The sequence below is a fragment of the Calidris pugnax genome, unplaced genomic scaffold (genome assembly GCF_001431845.1).
Source record: "Calidris pugnax isolate Ruff unplaced genomic scaffold, ASM143184v1 scaffold81, whole genome shotgun sequence".
In the NCBI taxonomy this organism is placed as follows: Eukaryota; Metazoa; Chordata; class Aves; order Charadriiformes; family Scolopacidae; genus Calidris; species Calidris pugnax.
In genome coordinates, this window is record NW_015090880.1 from 12,724,834 (window position 1) to 12,740,991 (window position 16,158).

The following is a 16,158-nucleotide window of genomic DNA, read 5'->3' on the forward strand; positions in this document are numbered from 1 at the left end:
GTGTTCTGTTCATAGTCACTGTCCGAAGTAGCCCTGATGCTTAACAGAAAGTAACTGTAGTTCAAAAATGATGGCTCTATAAAGTACTGGTGCATCTCACAACATGATTACCAAGTAGATGGTAATTAAGCTTCAGCAATTTCAGGAGCACAATAATTATCATTAAACAATATTTGGGGGGGCTGTAGAGGTAACAGTAGGAATTACATAATCTAATAGACCTTTACAAGACCTTTTCCATCTTCATCTTCTTTGATGTTCTGAATATAAAAACTGAGCAGAACCATCACTCCATAGCAATAGGGGGAAACGCACATTGTAGCAGAAGTTCATAGCTGCCCAGAAAAGGATGGAAGGAAAGCACACACTTGGCTCCATTCTCTGTCCCGCCAGGAGATATCCGTATTTTCTGCACCCTCCCTGGGTCCCAATTTCTCCAGATTTTTCACTCTCTCCTGTTAGGACAAAAAAAGATCTGCTTACTTCCTGCCATGCCCAGCCCAGGACTACAGCTGCTGGAGAGGTTGCACAGATAAAGGGACACTGAACATCGCATGTATGGCAAGGCCCAAAGAACTGGGTTCACTGGTGGTTCTGGATCTTGCCTTTTTGTCCCTACACAACTCAATGGTCACAGGAGGTGCAGCCACCTTGGCTTTCAATTGCCAAAGATCAAAGCACCTTCAGGGCTTTTTCACCACCCTGGTCCCCCTTTCCAGAAGTCTACTGGGCCCAGCACAGCCTCTTTAGCTGTTCCTGAAGCTGCCTCACTGGAGCTGGCAATCACCATATTATTGGTCTCCAAGTGATCTAGTTTAAAAGCTCACATGGACATGCCTGTGGGGCAGAGCCATCTCTCAATGACCGCTTTCTCATCCACTTTTCTGCAGAACAGGATTTTAATACCCTGTGCACAAATTGGTTGGGAAAGCCATGACTGAATCCCTGTTCATAAAATACCAGACAATACAGTGCAACAAGAGCCATTTTTTTTGCTGCTCTTCAGCCATTTATGTCAGCACATATGTAAGTTGCATCCCCTTTTTCATTCCAAAACTTTCTGTGCCATAGCTATAAGAAACAAACAGGCTGAACAAGCACCTGAGAGCTACGGAGTGAAGAAAACCCAAACAAAACAAACCAAACCAAACCAAAACTTTCATTAATCTCTCTTTAATGTATCTTTTCCCCCTGCCCTCCCTGAAAGGGGAGATACTGGGGGCTGGCAAGGGGAGGGACAATCCCAGCAGAACAGCCTAACTATAAAAATACGAGTGCAGTTGCTAAAAGCCCAATCTATTTTCAAATGATGTGCTCTAATGGAATGTTGCTGTACATCTTTTGATGAGACAGGAGTCTATTTAAAAAGACAGGCACTTTCGAATGTGCTTTTAAACCCCGTCTGTCAATTAGAACAACATCAAGGGTTCAGTGGCTGGGAAAAAAGATGACAGTAATGAAAAGCTGGGAGGGCAGCAGAAGAAAAGAAAGATAAAGACAAAAAAAAGTGGAAAAAAAAAGAAGACAGGAGGAAAAGAAAGAAAGCAGTATTGCAAAAGAAATAGAAAGAAAAAGGAAGTCAAAGTAGGGCAGAATAAAGATTCATAAAGAAAAGGGAAGAATAAAGACTCATGAAACAAGATTGCACTCATTTGTCCCCTGAAATTATATATTCATTCATAGCTAAGAAGGATGCAGAGTGTAAAGAAAGCAGAAAATGCAATGCCTCTTAAAATCTGAGTCCGTGCATTACTCAGCATCTCTAAGTCACAGGGAAGAAAACGGTGCTCAGCCTCTCCCTGGATGGATCCCACACTGGGAGCTCTCCCTGCAGCTCCGCCACAGACACTCACAAATGCAGGAAGATAATTTAATCTTTGAGAGGCACTCAGATACTAAGGTGAGGATCACTGCAGGAAAAAAGCCCATGAGGAAATTTATAACTGGTATTAAGTGCTGGAGTGAGAGTACAGTAAATAAGGCATTGGGCCACAAAGTGAACATGGGAGGAAACAAAACATCAGGCTGGGTCCTCCCCAAGGGAGAAGTACCTGGCCTGTGTGCAGGAGGTGTCAGGCAATGCAAAGGTGCTGGTGGGCACTGTATTAGAGGTGGGTACAGCACATGGAGACCAGGGGCATGACATCTCTGGGTGTGAGGGTGCTGCTACTGCCATGCTAAGTGTGCTTTTAAAACTAGTTTGACCATGCAATTTCATTCATTGAAAAAGACAAATTTTTTTTAAAGGAAAAACACAGAAATCCCATCATTTGGTACCATTTTGCCCCCCACACTCCCCGCCCCGCCTTGGGTCACTGGCAGGCAGAAAGCCTTTCCATTCAACACGTTGACTCTGCCACTTGGGCTAATGATAGAGGTTGATAACAGTAATAAGCTGCTGCAGTCTGCCTGGGTAGGGGCTGCAGGGAGATGGCACACATATACTGCTTTTAACCCCTAACTGCTGGCAGCTGTCCCCAGTACACGCTTCCTGTGCGCGGTTATCCCATCATGGTATGATGGAGTCAGTCTTGCTCAGATTCTCTCGGGGCCAGGGCCATGGCCAGCCTACATGGCTTAATCCTCCTCCTTGAGGTGGGTGGCTGTGAGCTGAGATGTTCTCAGACTGCTTGGTGAGTCCATGCACTGGCACCTCTAGGTGTGTGCAGTAGCAAACCCCAAGGCACCATAGTAAAAATCATACGTGGTTTTGGTTTGCTCTCTCAAGTCCAGTGCCAAAACTCATCCTGATGTAAGACTCAGAGGTCTAAACACTCCCATAAATGTCAGCCACAGTGTTCCTGTGGCCCAATCCCCTCTTTTGCAGAAAATTCTGCCATGCACTGTCTCACGATGCTCACCTGAAGTGGTGGAGTCCATATCCACACCACAGTAGGTACCTGAGGCAACTCCCATCCTGCAGGAGGTTCAGAGGTTTTGGCAGAACAAGTTGTGTTTCACGCCTTTTGCACTGTAAAGAACAGAAGCACTTCCCAAGACATAGTCCTGAGCTCTCACTCATATCGTTGGGGTTTAGAGACTATTGTTTAGTTAGTTTCTACAACTACACATTGTTTACAGCCACTGTTGCAGTGAGCCCTAAAAAGTCACAACATTTCACATATCCACCTCCATGAGAAACTAAATAAATCTTCTTCCTCCTTCCCCTTTGTTGCTTGCAGAGTTGTTCATAAAAGCCAGGGCGCTATTTCTCTGGGTTTAATTGCAAGCATTTGCTCAGGTTAGAGCAGATCATGATCTCAGCACAGGATGCCGTGGGCAGGGTTCATACTACATCTGGATGCGTTGCAGGAGCCCGCAGGCATCCTGGTCAGTGCTGGTACTTGTGGTGCTAGGCACTGTACACAGGTACAACAAAAAGGCAGAGATACACGTTAAACTAGTGTGACATGGAATTCTCTCTCCAGGTTAGACCCAACTGGATATACACACCTTAAGGAGTAAAATTGGAGGCTTCATGTGGCTTTTCTCACATGACATTTGAAGAAAGGTACTTGCAATCTCTCTCTTGTGTGCTGTCCCTCCATGGCAGTGTCATTAGCCTAGCCTGCAGGGAGAGAGGCAATAAAAGGACAATATGCTAACTTGAAATACTTTGTATTTTTGCAGCATCTGCTGATGTATGGCAACTTGTTGCCTTTGCTGGTAACTCTCTTATATATCTCAGTCCTATATCTGTACAAAACAGTGCTTGTTTACCACTTGTCTCCCAAGAAAACAAAGTATCAGGCATGCAAAGATGTTAATTGGTGTTAAATATTTGGGCTGGGATTTTTTAAGGCAGGCAAGGGAATCTAAAGCCCCAAAGGCTCTTTTACCTAACTCCCTTAGGCATTACTCCATATATTTAATAAAAATACTACAAGGAAACAATTAATGGCAGAGCTGGCTGCTGTGGAAAGTTCACAGTCACAAAAATGTGAACCTTTTATCAGACCTTGGCACCCACAGGCATTCTTTCAAGTCCCTTATTTTCCAAGATGGGTATTACAGTCCGGGAAAAATGAGTACAGCTCCTCTGCACTGAGTCCAGTCCCTATTTGCTGTCCCTATGGCAGAAAGGCCAGCGTCCCCATCCCTTGAGAACCAGGATCCATCTCTCTGTGTAAGTCTATCGGCTAATCTATGCTGGGGTGACAAGGGGTGGGGCACAGGATCATGCCAAAGCTCCCATTTGTGCTCAGCTCAGGTGGCACCACCCTGGGCACTGTGTCTGGAGGGGTGATGCTCTGGGCATGGGGAGCTCAGGTGGACCAGGTGTTCCTCTCCGCCTGAGCTTGTCAGCCCCGCTTTCCTTCCTGCAGAGACACCAGGAGGGTGACCCAAACTTCCCATGCCTCTGCACCCTTCCTGCATGGCTGAGATAATAGTCCCCTCCTGGTTTGGAGAATAAATGCATCACAAGCTGTGAGGTGCTTAGATACTCTGGTAAAGAGGGCCATGGAAGTCCCTCTACCAAGTAAGTATGTTTAAGCAGTCACCACCCAGATCTTCAGTCATCATTAACTAGAGAAACCAGCGGTTCTTCTGCTATTTATGATCCACCACCCCTCACACACACACACACACACACACTGTAAATCTACCCTTCCTATGACTCAACCCACAGGCTTTAAAGTGTGCAGTGTATTGACATTTATATAGTACATTTCATACACTTCCTCTCAAAGCTTTTTACAAAGCCATGAATTACATACCTGTCACCCACTGCATTCATTCATCCAAAAAAGAAGCAGTCATTACGCACTCGGCAATAAGCCTCATAACACTACCCACCATTGAGTTTGTATATGTGTGCACCAAAGAGATAAAGTTACTTAAATGCCATCTCTGCTATTAATGCAACAGAGAGCAAGGGAGGGGAAGGACAAGGAGGGGGGTGTAAGTGATGGGTGGGAGGGTCTGGGTCTTTCTCTATACCTAGATGTGGAGATGTAGCATATATTAACTTCTTAAGAGGCTGCAGCTGCAGGGAAGTAATTACGTGAGTGGCAAGGTACCTCCATCCCGGTCTATAGGGGAGATAATAAAACAATAGAATATTTTGCATTTGTTTTGCTCCTTTCATTCTGGGATCCCAAAGTGCTTTTTAGACATTAATTAATTCTTACTTTAAAAAAAAAAAAAAAAAAGACAACACCATCACAACTCTGGAGCAGATCTCATTTTAGAGATGTAGGCACTGACAGGTTTGCAAACTTTCTCCAAGCTGCAGAAAGAATTAGTGGCAGAAATAAACCCTGGAGTCTTGATTCCCGGCTCACTGGTCCACCTCATAGACTCACCTCCTTTTCATCTACTCCTATCAGCCCTGCTTCTTTTTAATCAGTATTCCAGCGGGATGGCTTTCACTGCTGAGGAAAGGCTGCCTTAACTTTTGTTTCAATGAACCAAGCATATGCAGAGCATCTAATTAATATCCCTGGACTTGATTGCAGGCAGACAAAAAAAAAATAATATTAGTACTCCCTCCGGATTCCAGTGATTTTAGATGTATTTTCCACCAACCCCATGAGGCCGGTCCAAGATGAGAGGGACTGGCAGGGACCAGTTCAAAGCCACAAGGACTGAACTGAATCTGCCACATCCTGCACATGTCCTGGATTTCCCCTGAAGAGAGTAAACCCTGTGGTGTGTTATTCTTAAGCCAACTTTTCCCCTAGTGTTAACCCGAGTTCCTCCTCCCCTGCTGCACACTGTGCTGCAATGACATTTTGGGTTGCAGGATGCAGCAGATTCAGATTTTGATAGTCAAAAGCCTGTCCCAACTCTCAGTAGAAAAGAGGTACCTCTGCCCAGAGCAGCTGAAGAAGCTGGGAAGGGGGAACAACACAAGCCAGGTCTTAGAAGATTTATTTGGTTGAGGCACTGAAATTGAACTGTGGTAAAGCAACAGTCCCTGGTCTCACTCAAACTCTCCAGTCTCAGAAGGATCCAAAAGCAGGGTTGAATCAAGGAAGCCAGTCAAACTGGGGAAAGCAGTTAAATGTTCTTTTTTTCTTAATTTTTCTGCTTCTAATCTGGCTATTGTAAGAGGAGGTCCGTCTTCAACGCCCAGGTATACCAAGTTCATGAAAAGTGTTGCTCTAGAAGAGGAAAGAGCAGAAAATAGTGTGGGAAAAGAAAAGAAACAGATTCACTTTCACAAAAAACCAGTCTTGAGAAATCCTAAGAAATCTACTGTTGAAATACCATCAACTCATGATTTCCAGTCCACAAACCATTTTCTGGACTGTTCTGTCAGTGGTTGGAAAGGATGAGCCCATGTTGACAACAGATGCTCAGAAAAACTACGCCTTTGTTGGAGTCCTGCTCAGATCTCTTACCAATTTCTGCAATCACCAATTATGAAGGTCATCCAGATTTTGAAATGACCCTGAAAGTTTCTGGTCAGGAATGAAGGAACCAAAGTATATTATTTTATATTTTTTATATTTTATATTTTATGTTTTATATTTTTTGAGTTCTTCCTTGTTCAGTACGCAACCTGCCAAGCACTCTTCCAGCTCTGACAGCTTCCAGGTGACACCACCACTCAGCCTATATCAAAGCACCTATGATGAGTGATTAGACAGACAATCCAGGAGATTGTTAGGCATACAGACAGATAAATGAGAATCCTCATTTGCACCCAATCCAGGGTATAATTTCCTGTGGTGTGGTATCATCACTCATTTCCAAGGGGTTTTGTCTAGCTCTGCCAGGTAGGTGAAGCAAGTGTAGTTCATTCAAGGCCTTGCTGTGGTAGATGCTGATAGAGATTGTGTAAAGCTACACTGATGACAAACCCCTTGTAGAGAAATATCCTGCCTCGCTGGGGATGAGTCAAGCCCAGAGTTTGTAAACTCATTTGCACGCAGCGTGTGGTTTAGCAATGACAACCTCTTTCTAAATTCAAGTCATTAATTTATTAGCATTAATGTAACTTAAACCCACCTCCCTATGTTCCTTTCCTGCAGGCTCTGGCCACAGCACTGAGTGCTGCAACACTAACGTGCAGAGTGTGCTTACAAGGCTGGGAAACTCATCTGGGAATCAAACACATCAGTGACCAAATGCCATCCTCCCCCTTTCCAAAACCCAAAGGCCCCCAGGGAACAGACAGGATCCGAATCGCTCACCCTCGTGTAGTATTCAAATGCAAGAACAACGTGTCTGGAGAAATAGCTTCCCTCTGTCTGCATTAGCTGAAAAGCACAAACGTGGAATTGTTTTTGTCTCTGTGAGCCAAAACGCACTTCTCAATGGGGTTTTGGAGATTAAATACATTCAAAAATCTCTCAACAAATGGCAAAATAGAATATAAACCAACAAAGAGGGCATTGCTTTAAATCTAGCTAGATTGCAGTTATTATGAAAAAATGTATTTTACATTTCTTTCATAACTTCCACAGCAAAGCATTCAGCAGGCTACTGCTGAGATTTCAAAAGCAATATCTTGGATTATACACCTAATACCCACTAATTTAAATGAAAAATAGAGATAAGCATTTACATCTCCTACATATTCCATCTCTCCCTCCCAAACACACAGATTCTTGCATGTACATAGAAATCCCTTTGGCCGCACGGTGGTTTCTGTAGTGGAATTGCTGATCTGGTTATGTTGTCAACCGTCAGTCAGGAAGAATGAGATCTCCAACTGGAAATGCAGGAAAAAATGAGGAAGACAAAATGTTTTTATTCAGAGGGTGTGGACAGAAGATCTATCACTCATGTCCTAGAAAGGACACCACAATTTCTTTGAGAGTTAAGATGTTCTGGGCGTTCGGTCTCGCACTTCATCAGAGGTAACTCCTAGAGAGAAAGACTCATCGTCCTCCGTTTGGCCGGCCCCTCATCTCAGCCATGACCAGAATTTCAGCTGTTACATCTGTGGATGTTGCCACCAGGGCATTCCTCAAAGCCCATCTCACAGTTCAGGTCAGGCTAATCCCACCTGTAAGTACACTGCGTATCGAGTGTGTTACAAAGGAGAAAGCTGCTGCGTGAGGCATGGTGTGTTGCAGATGAGGGCAGAGGGGGCTGAAAATTGTAGCAGATTTAAACCTGGTTGCAGTTCACAGTGATGTCAAACCACAGGAAATGAAAGCAGAAAGCGGAGATTTATGAAAAAAGTGGCAGGAGTCATTATTATGTGTGCAGTATTGATTGAAGAAGATCGTGTTGCCCCCAAATCGAAATGGCTTTTACGTGTTTGGGCCCATCCTGACAAAAACACTTTCTTCTCTGTTGACGGGGCCATGTTGCCATGGAGATGCAGGGCTGGATGCTTGGCGAAAGCACGTTTCGATAAGGCAGGTCTAATGGATATATTTTCACAACATTCACAGTTCCTTTCTGCTCATTTTCTCCTGAGCAGACTCGTCCACTTCTTCCATTTTGCCACTTGATGAAAAAATATCTTTTTAATCTTTTAATTTAGCTTAGATTTCCCTCCCTGCAGCACCAAAGCTTGGCAATTAAACTACTTACCTAAGATGCTCCACACCAGGGCCAAGTGCCTGCTTTTCATTATCAGGCTGAGTGGCTTGTTTTCACCTTTCCTCCTCCATGTCTGAACCTCTTTGCTGCTTGCTGTATGTTGTAGATGTTGCGATATAAGGAGCTTATAGTTTCATGCCCTTGCTAGTGGAAGAGGCTGTAAATTCACCTCTTCTTTAAGACAGCCCTTTTGAAGTGCTTGGGACCACAAAGGAATATTATGTTGGCTGGTACATGTCCTGTAGCATATGCTGACCCTGTCTGTGCCAAACCCACGGATGCTAATGCAGTGTCACCTAGAATAGAGGCAGAGTTTAGTCAAATGTTTTTAATTCTGGGTGTGTTTGGTTTCTTTTTAATATAAGTAAATGGAAGTTTGTTTTAAACTAACATGAATGCAGGAGCAGTTTCTGTGCATATGTAGGTACATAAATACAGACATTCCTACACACAGGTAAGTTATTTCACATACATTTCCATTTGAAAATCTGTTACTGATTTTTTGCATTTGAATATCTTTTGACTGACTTCTGGAATCTGTTTGAGTTTATTTTGCAGGAATAGCCAATGGGCATATTGACTAGAAGGTATGCTCACAGAAATATCCTGTTTGAATGGAAAGAACATTTTGAAGGAATACTTTCAGTAAGTGAACTGAAATAATATATATTCATGCCACAAAATGCATTTATGCCATGTGGCTTCTGTGACCAATTAAAATTAGTCAATTCCTTTTGGATTGGGGATACTCTTAATGAACTTCTGAAGAAAAGAGCAGACCAAGAAGTATTTGCATCAACAATTTCAAACAACCAATTAGCTGGAGAAATCAACACCACAAGCATAGAAAATTCACAAACAGAAAAAGAGGCAAAATTCATCCAATAAATTATTCATCATGAATTATTTGTCCAGTTTTCTTTAGATCTGGTTTAAGTTATTGCTAATTAGTTATGGAACCATTTACCTATTAGGTCAGGCTTGGTTGGGAAGTGGAAAAAAAAAACATCATCTCCAGAGATGATTTGAAGGCAGCTCCTAGGAGCTGGGTAACTCAAAGCTTACGTCACCAAGTGAGTCTTACAAGCTCTCTTGTTCCAGCTGACAATAACACAGCCTGATTTTCAATGGCGACAGTCATCAAAGAATGCATTCATCTTTTCCTCCCCGAGTCAGGGCTGAGACACGCTGTTGGGTCAATATTTTGGAGGCGTCATTGTTCTGTGCATTCACTGAGTGCCCGAAGGACTGCAGATACCAGGGCTGTCACTCAGACATGTTACAAAGCTTGGGGTGTTTCTTTGTCCTTTTGTACATTCTAGTGGTCTTGGAAAAAGAAAAGAAGAAACGAGATTGGGTATCATAGAATTCCTTGTTTCTTTGGCTTTGCCTCTGTCTGGGCTGTATGTCACATAACAGGGCTTTGGCCCAGGACGTGGGCTGTGAGATGTGAGGCAAATTGGTAAGGGAATAATCATCCAATAAGCAAATTCATTTCATCTCCTCATGCTTCAATTTTCCCATCCACAAGACGCTGCTAATGATACTTCCCCTGCTCTAAGATCTTTGGATGAAGGGGGCTGTGTATGCAAAAAACCCAGCATTAACTCTTTAAAAAGGCTAATCCTCTTTGTCTGCTTTAACCACAGAAGCATGCAAAGCTCAGTGTTAGATGTGCCTCTGCAGTGCAGAGGAGCTATAATTGGGAGCTCAGAAAGGTACAAGGGAGCAGGGGCAAAGACAGCCAGAAGCAGGGAACAGCTTCAGTAGGAAGAAAGACCAGGGAGGATCCCACGAATCAGACAGTGAGTCCTGAGGGTGGGATGCGATGAGGTCTATGGGATCATGGGTGGTGGGAAGGCAGTGAAGAAGGAACACTTTTTCATCACATTGCACAATATAAGAATTATTTGGTATATTTAAAACACATAGAACATGGCCCTTTCCACACCATTCCTGGTGATGCAGGAATGGCACAAATGGAACTGGTTTTTAGCAGTATCCCTGACTGATTTACTGACTCTGAAGAGAATTGCCAGAATCCCCCACATCCCTAGGATAACTGTCAAATTTTGTAAGGGTTTGAAGACCTGTGGGCAGATCTTTCCTAAGCACCAGAAGTCTCCAGCCACATGAAGGGCCTGTAAATGCCCTCGGTGAGAAGATAATACCAAGACTGAGAAGGCATCCTATTAACAGGTCATCTGTATCTGCATACAGCCCCATACAGCCAGTGGGTGAGCGCACGGTTTACTTTGGTTACCTTGCTCAGCTGATTACAGGATGGGAGATCGGGAAGGAGAAGGTCTGAGTACACTGATGCCTTCCTTGTAGATTTTCTCTGTGGAGTTTTCACATGGTCATGCTCCATTGATAAAATGAGTCCCAGAAAGGTTTATTCATTTTGCTGCTTATTGTTTTCTCTAACAGGTGCGATCACTATAATTAGGTCTGTACAACGGCATTTTCTTGTTACTTGAATTCCTTCTGTCTCTCAGATGCTTCTGGCTATAGCACTACAGCGGCTGCTGCTTAGAGAATGAGTGAAAATGAGTTGTTTTCTTTCCCTCCTTTTTCTTCATTCATCCGTATTAAGCCAAGAAAAACATAGCCTACACGTCGCACAGATCGTTTGCTCCTCATCTTTCTTGGACTCAACTGAAGATGTTACCAGATGCCCTCACTCGCCTCTGATACAGGCATCTCCCTTGAAAATGCAGCACAGACCAACTCTAGGGACAGATGCAAGCACAGGAGCAGAGCGTAACTGGTGTAAGACGGGAAGGAAAAGACGAAGGATGTCTCTGGAGAGCTGCACTTTGACCCCAGTTTTGGAGGGAAGGCTCTGGGCACCTCCACCATTGACTCTCTTGAGTGATGGCAGGGCCAAGTGGGGCACGGCAGTGGGAGTACCACACATGGGTCCTGCAGTAGTGGTGTCGTGGGAGAGATTGATATCCAACAGCTGAATGGGTGTCCACTACATTTTTTCCTGATTTAGAGGCTCTATTTCTTTCCTTAGAATTTAATGCACACACATATATAACCCATCAGGCAAGTGGTGTAAAAACAGGCAAGGCCCAGTTCAAATATCTGGGAATGTGTGGATTCATCCAGTTTAACCAGCAAAAAACTATCTTTTGAGGTCCCATCAAACCAATGCCTTCCCTCTCAGAAAACACTGATCCTGCCTAGAAAACAAGGGAAAACAAGTCTCTGTTGGCACTGTACAGAAGTGGGATATTTTCCCTGTCATTTTCTTGCCTTATTATATGACGTGCCAAAAATGTAAATTCAAATAGTGCTTTGGAGCGGGGTCTTTCTGGGAATGATGGCGTTGCATGTTGGCAGCGGCCTCAAGGCCCGATCGGTTTGAGGCTATGAGAAGCGACATCGCACTGAGAAAATGAGGCTCTCAGGGTAACAACTGGGGGGGTGTGAGCTGCTTTCAGTCAATCAAGCCCAAACTCAGCCACAGAGTAATCAAGCTCAATTCAACCAGCTTCTGCGTTATTATTGTTATTATTTATCACTTGAATTACTGGAGCACCTTGAGGAGGCAACTGAAATGAGAGCAGAGAGGGCTGGTGCCGTACAAAGATATAATGAGAGCGTGGCAGTCCGGGTGAGCACACAGGCTGCAGAGATGAGGCCGGCAACAAGCGGGAGAGAAATGGGGTTGCAATTAGGCATTGGCAAAGTTAGTCTGTCAGCTCTGTAGGGAGGCTCCTGCTCCCTGATTTTGGGCAGGCTGCTCAGCATCCGGCATACTCAAGGCTCCCTCTGTAGCTGGTGGAGACAGAGATGGCAGTGCAAAGTCCAATATAGGCCCTCTGCAGGGCTGTGTGCTCCTCACTGCATGGGAGACATCACCTTCCTACTGCAGTGAAGGCTTCAGTGAAGCACAGCAAGTAGCACTGCCCCCAGGCTCGATGCAAGCTCGTCGCCTTGATGCTACACACACCAGTTGTTTCCATCCAATACCCTACACATGCAGAGACACATCCCTATTGTGTTCCACCAACCCTTCAAGGCCTTCATCTTTCCCATTCTTCCTCAGATACGGGCTTTCCCACCTCACTAAAGTTGTTGGCCTCTGCTGGCCTGTACCTCAGCACCTGCTACTCTCAACAGTAAAGCTGATGCATCCCTCGGTATGTCAGCTGGGGTCATCCAAATGAGGCAGGAGTCAAGTCCTGTTCCTCTGACTTGCTGCTGAGCTCACACCAACTGTCATCTGTAAGTAATATGCTAGACATGTTTCTTTTTTCAGTAAAAAAAAAAAAAAGTAATTTATTTTCTAATTACAAAAGAATATAGGATAAAAAAAAAACCCGAAAGAAAAGAAATTATGACTACCAGATGGCGAATCACCATTTAGCAGGAGCAGGCAAAGAGAGGACTCAGTCAATCACAGGGTAAGTGATAAGACACCAGAGTGAACTACCGAAAAGAAAGGCAGCTCATTACACAAAGCACTAAATTATTCTTATTGGGACTTCTCCTCCTTCTTTTCCCCTTTCTATTTTTTATTCTGAGCCATAAAGCAAGTAATTCCACTGAGACCCACTTTTAAATGATTAACATTTCCATTTTAACTTTTGTTTTTGATTATGTCCCTGTCATTAATCTTTCTGTCTTTTTCTGTGCCCTGCTGTTCACCTCATCTTCTAACTTTCTAATTCCCTCAGCCCATCTCCCGCACCCACAAAAGCAGCCATAAGCCCTGGTGCTGGTGGGAGCCTTGGACGGATCAGGACAAGGTCAGGAGGGATTTCCCAACACAGCATCACCCAACACCCCAGCAGCGTCATTGCCCATCAGCAGAGGCACTGTCCTTCCAAAGAGACATCTAACCAAGATTGCCTGCCTAGGCTTATTTGCATGGACATTTGGGGGCAATTTAAAAATCCCAGGTAAAGAGTTAATCCTGAGATACACCTGGCCAGCAATCCTTGCTTGACTGAGATGGGAGCTGATGATGTCTGTGGCTGCTGAGAGCTTTTTCTGGCTCTGTTCTTTTCCACTAAACAGCTAATTCATCACTGGGATGAAAAGTTTTGGGCAGCACCATGTATTCAGCCAGTGTCACAGCATTTTCTGCCTTTGCTGTCTGAAGAGGCTGGATGTGAACCATGGCTCCCTTTCCCCAGGAAAGACAATGAAGAAAAGGTAGGTCAATACAGATTACTGCCCATCTTTGCATGTATCTGGGCAAATAGGAAAATGGAGGGAGCATTGATTACTCACTGATGGCACCCATTGTACCACGGGTCCCAAAAGAGCTGTGGGTTGCTGGGCTCTGTCCCCATCCTGCCTCTAATGCTGGCCTGTGCCAGGACATTCCCAAAGTCTCCTCCTGCCTCAGTTTCCCTCTGTTACCAGAAAGGTAAATATTGTTGCCTTCCTTAGCAAAACACTGCTAAGATGGAGTAAGAGCTTGGGTTTTTGCAGCTGTCCCCTGGCACCAAGGAAGCCTGCTCCTCTTGGGGCAGCCCCTCGGCAGGAGCAAGTGGAGCCATGGGTGTTGCTAGCACATAAATCCCCTCTCACTACCAGTTTCCTTGCCTTGTTGGCATTTATAGCTTGTTGATGTGTTTTAGGATCGTTAGGCAAAATACAAATAGCCAGGCATTTTATTACTCATCTTTCTGCAGCCTTAATGACAGAACGCAGTGCAACTTGTTAATGAACCAGGCTGAAGTGAATGCATTGGTGGGCACAAATGGAAACAAACCCAGGGACTGGCTTTAGAAAAGGTGTTAAAACTCAATCTCTCACAAAATAACCCCTCCTTTGCCTGACCCCCTTCACTGCACCAAGGTCTCGTAGGTGCAAGGACTCTCCTTGCCTATAAACCAGTGTGGCCTGGCCCCCACACCACGCAGTACCTGGGGGAAGGAGGTGAGGGAGCCCCAGGGCCCAGGCCCCATGCCTGGGCCTGGGCCTGGAGCCTGGGCCCTGGGCCACAAGGCCTCTCATAGCACTACAGGCTGGCTCAGTCCATGAGGAGACCAGTTGTTAGATGACGCAGTTTTGTCTTGTCTAGAAACCACGCAGGCGAACGGGAGAGGTTTCAGTCGATACATAAAGTACTTTTTAGCAAAATGGGAGAGATTTAGCTTTGAGCAGCGTGGGGGCACCGCTTAACTGGTGTGGCTTAGGAAGATGGGTACTTGCTTGTCAATAAAAACCAAATCTTGCACTTGAAGCGAAAACAAATTAAAATTAATTAATCAGTGGAAAACACTTCATTTGAACTGGGAAAAGCAGATGCAACTAGCAAGTCTAGGTGGACAAACAAGATAATCAAATCAATACCCACACTTTTCTTACTGGCTCACAGCCACAGGCCACAAAGTGAGAGCAGGCGTGTGGATCGTTTCTATTACCTATCATCTGATTCCATAATTAACTGGAAATCAGACCCGCTGGGGGAGTTATTGCCCCATCCCTGGGTGGATTGAGTCCATGCGAGGGGGGCAGCTCCCTCCTGCTGCCTGTATCTCCTAAATTTCATCTCGCTTCTGCACAAACCTCGCTCTTTCCATTCAAACCAGAACTGGCTGCAAAATGTAAATTGCAGGAGGGTGGTAGATACTGGAGAGATCAACCCAGTTCATTGCTGTACCAGCTAATCAGTGCCATTGTCAACAGGAATAGCTGCAAACGAGTAGGGCCAGGTGTAGGACTTAGTTAATAATGCTCTAATTGAGACTAGATTATCGGGCCCTGACACAGAGGCAGGGCTAGGGAAAGATTTTGCTTCTTTTTTTTGTTTTTAGCTGCTCAAAAATGCTGCTTAGATTTTGCAGATGGTAGTCATCTTGTTCACATGCCAGAATTATGTGTGTCCTCTGTGGGGACAAACCCCAGTGCTGGGGGTGCCGTAGCCTCTGTGTGTGCTTTCATAAGCAGAATAGCTATGCAAAATGCCTACTATATTTAGGAAGAGAGTGGTGTCGTCCTTCCTATCCACCTGACTCCAGCAGCACATTAGGTCCTGTGGGCTGGAAACAATGTTGATTTTAATCAGTTAAAAATGCCTGTGAAATTTGGGCTCTGGTACTCAAAAACCTGGCACTGGGAAGTTGGCAGTTTCCCTATATCTTACTAGAAATGGCCCAAGAGCATCCCAACTGAAGAGAGTAGAAGTTTTATTTTCTTTAGTTATGTTTTTAATTATTTTATATTTGCTCTCTGCAAGAAGAAGCTATCTTGGTCCTAGACCTGGCTAGATACTGAAAAGAAAGGCTCATAAATATTCATATAAAACTGTTCCAAATTAATTCCAGTGCAATTCTTTGCGGTTTTTGCTTCCCACGAACATTCAAGCGAATGAGTTTTGCTAGGAGGGGTGGTAACCGAAAAAGACAAAATTTTCAAGAACTGTAGAGAATATTTGCCAAAAGCCTCCAAGTTTTTCACTTTGAAATTACAAGCAGTTTCAGTAGTGATCAGAACAGAGCATGAAGAGTTAGTGTCGACCTGCTAGGGCCAAGAAACATGCTGTATCACCTACATACTCAAGCCAAATGGGGCATGCTGCAAATTTCAAGTAGCACCAATGATTCATAAGTCAAACAAGTGGCTTGGAAATTCACTGAAAAAGAGTTTATTTAGGGGGGGGGGGGGGGGGGGGGGAAAACACAC